General features: G+C 49.8%; 1 pseudogene; it reads left to right on the plus strand.

The window, feature by feature from the left end:
• Window positions 1-1,276: 1,276 nt before the first annotated feature.
• Window positions 1,277-2,922, plus strand: LOC132425482 (SWI/SNF-related matrix-associated actin-dependent regulator of chromatin subfamily D member 1 pseudogene; annotated as a pseudogene).
• Window positions 2,923-3,654: the final 732 nt, after the last annotated feature.

Consider the following 3,654-nt stretch of genomic DNA (forward strand, 5'->3'; position numbering starts at 1 on the left):
CTAAAGTCCATAGTTTGCATTAGGGTTCACTCTTGGTGTTGTACATTCTATGGGTTTAGACAAGTGTAAATGGCATATATCCACCATTATAGTATTAAACAGAGTAGTTTCACTGACCTAAAAAATCCTCTGTGAGGAAGCTTTCTTCCAAATGTTTAATTAGGAAAAGTGGGGAGTTGGGGTGAAAAATTGTTCAGGAAGCTCTTGACTACTGTTTGAGACCCCTCTTCACCTGCACAACTGCTGCAGAGCCTCTGGGATCTGAAGCCAGTACAGCTGTCGCTGGGGCATAGACAGGCCCTGGCAGAGCTCCCTGGAGAGGACACCTTGGCCTGCTTGCTCCCACCAGTCTCCCTGTGGCCACTGCAGCTGGGGGATTCACTTCAGTGCCTTTTCAGAAGGTTCTCTAGCCAATTCAGAGCCTGCAGCAGACTTTCTGCTCCTTTCCCTGGGATATAGGCATCTACGTCAGTTCCTGGGTGGATGGTCCTCGTTTCAGGCCTGTCCTCATGGGAAGCTAATCCCAGCACTGGAGACTGCACAGGTCTGAGAAGAACAGAGGTGCTCATGTAGAGAGGTGGCCTGTGGGAAGAACAGGCACTGGCCTGCCCTGCAGGCAGTTCCAACATGTAACTCAGCACTCTGAGGCTGGAGCTCAGTAGGGAATTCGGTATAGCTGGTGGATTCATGGTAGGACCATAGACAGAGGCTTCAGAGACAGGGGTGGGGCTCCAGCAGGTGCCCATCAGAGGGCTAGAAAGATACCTTAGCCGTTTTTTTGGTTTTTTGTTTAAATTCAAGGTAACACGTTGTTCAAATCTAAAGTTAGAAAATCACATTACATTTTGCTTACGAAACAAGTATGATTCAGAACTATTTTATTACAATATCACCAATTTTAAATTAGACAATATCGTGGATGTTTATGTTTACAAATAGTACATAAAATTAGAGTGATATTTCATTTGTCTTGCTTTTCCAGGGCATAGAAAATTCACACAGCATAGAGAAGGTGTCATACTGGCTTAAGTTTATCAGAATTTCTTTTCTTGTTAAAATTTTTTTAAAATTTTATTTGTTTATTTTTTTATTGAGGAATAATTGACATATTATATTAGTTTCAAGTGTACAACTTAATGATTCAATACTTTTATACATTGCAAAATGTTTCCCACAGTAAGTCTAGTTAAAGTCTGTCAGCATACATTACTACAAAATTTTTTCTTTCGATGAGGACTTTAAAAATTTAATCTCGGCTCGCTGCCCCGAGCCTCCCATGCCGGCGGGCCAGCCGGGCGGCCGGGCTGGCGGGCGGGGAGCGCGGGGGTTGCGGGGAGTTCCGGTTCCGGTTGTTCGTGCAGCTGGAGCAGCGGCTCTGGGAAAGATGGTGGCCCGGGCGGGTTTCCAGTCTGTGGCTCCGAGCGGCGGCGCTGGAGCCTCAGGAGGGGCGGGCACGGCGGCTGCCCTGGGTCTGGGCGGGCCTCCGAGGCCTCCGGTGCGAATGGGCCCGGCGCCGGGTCAAGGGCTGTACCGCTCCCCGATGCCCGGAGCGGCCTATCCGAGACCAGGTATGCTACCAGGCAGCCGAATGACACCTCAGGGACCTTCCATGGGACCCCCTGGCTATGGGGGGAAACCTTCAGTCCTACCTGGCCTGGCCCAGTCAGGGATGGACCAGTCCCTCAAGAGACCTGCACCTCAGCAGGTCCAGCAGCAGGCAGTCCAAAATCGGAACCACAATGCAAAGAAAAAGAAGATGACTGACAAAATTCTACCTCAAAGGATTCGTGAACTGGTACCAGAATCCCAGGCCTATATGGATCTCTTGGCTTTTGAAAGGAAACTGGACCAGACTATCATGAGGAAACAGCTAGATATCCAGGAAGCCTTGGAACGTCCCATCAAGAAAAAACGGAAGCTGCGAATTTTCATTTCTAACACTTTCAATCGGCTAAGTCAGATGCTGAGGATGGGGAAGGGACGGTGGCTTCCTGGGAGCTTCGGGTAGAAGGACGGCTCCTGGAGGATTCAGCCTTGTCCAAATATGATGCCACCAAACAAAAGAGGAAGTTCTCTTCTTTTTTTAAGTCCTTGGTGATCGAACTGGACAAAGACCTGTATGGGCCAGATAACCATCTGGTGGAATGGCACAGGACCGCCACTACCCAGGAGACAGATGGCTTCCAGGTGAAGCGGCCAGGATGTGTGAATGTACGGTGTACTGTCCTGCTGATGCTGGATTACCAGCCTCCTCAGTTTAAATTAGACCCTCGTCTGGCTCTGCTGCTGGGCATCCACACCCAGACCCGTCCAGTGATCATTCAAGCACTGTGGCAATATATTAAGATGCATAAGCTCCAGGACCCACATGAGCAGGAGTTTGTTATCTGTGACAAGTACCTCCAGCAGATATTTGAGTCTCAACCTATGACGTTTTCAGAGATCCCCCAACAGCTCCACGCCTTGCTTATGCCACCAGAGCCCATCATCATTAATCATGTCATCAGTGTTGACCCGAATGATCAGAAAAAGACAGCGTGTTATGACATCGATGTGGAAGTGGATGATACCTTGAAGACCCAGATGAATTCTTTTCTGCTGTCTACTGCCAGCCAGCAGGAGATTGCTACTCTAGACAACAAGATCCATGAGACAATAGAAACTATCAATCAGCTGAAGACCCAGCAAGAGTTCATGCTGAGCTTTGCCAGAGACCCTCAGGGTTTCATCAATGACTGGCTTCAGTCCCAGTGCTGGGACCTCAAGACCATGACTGATGTGATGGGTAACCCAGAAGAAGAGCGCCGAGCTGAGTTCTACTTCCAGCCTTGGGCACAGGAGGCCGTGTGCCGATGCTTCTGCTCCAAGATGCAGCAGAGACGACAAGAATTAGATCAAGCCCTGGGAATCCGAAACACATAGGGCTTCTCCCACAGCCCTGATTTGGCTGCACCGATTTCTTTATTTGGGCCCTGTGCTGCCTGCCTCATAGCACCTGCCTTGGTCTTGCTTGGGGCCTTCCGGGGGATGCTGTTGCTTCTAGGACAACACCAATGAAGAGGGTCTCACATGATACCTGTTACCCTCTTCTCCCACCCCATCCCTTCCTACCCCCAGCTTCCCTTTGCCCCACAAAGTTCCCATGTGCCTGTACCCTCCCCTGGTCTGCATAGGACCTCTAGATAGTATTAGAGAGAGAACCTGTAGTGGTAATCAGTGCATTGAATGGATTGGGCCTAAGGCCAAGTGGTCTTCAAGGGGACCAGCTACACTGATCCTGCCCTTCAGAGACCCGGGAGTTGGGAGCTTTAGCCCTTCTCCGAGACTCAGGCCTGGGGGCACTCTATAAGCTAGTTGATCTTGGCTTTCCTGATAACAGAATCCAGTTTCCTTCCTTCCCAGGTTTGGAGCAAACTGTCCCTTCACTTGTTGCCCTCTAGCACTAAAGGAATCCTGGTTCTTGGGCTCCACTGAGCCCCAGGTCCGTCTGTAGCCCTCTGGATTGGCCTGCTGTCTCAGTGCTTCTCTTACTCCCTCGTAGGGGGTCCACATCAGTATTAGAGTTAGTTCTCTTAGTATTGCTCCCTCTCACCACACTCCCTGTAGCTGCTTTTTAGGATTCCCTCCTACCTGTCCTAACCCAGGGCATTTGAG

The sequence above is a fragment of the Delphinus delphis genome, chromosome 5 (assembly GCF_949987515.2).
Source record: "Delphinus delphis chromosome 5, mDelDel1.2, whole genome shotgun sequence".
In the NCBI taxonomy this organism is placed as follows: domain Eukaryota; kingdom Metazoa; phylum Chordata; class Mammalia; order Artiodactyla; family Delphinidae; genus Delphinus; species Delphinus delphis.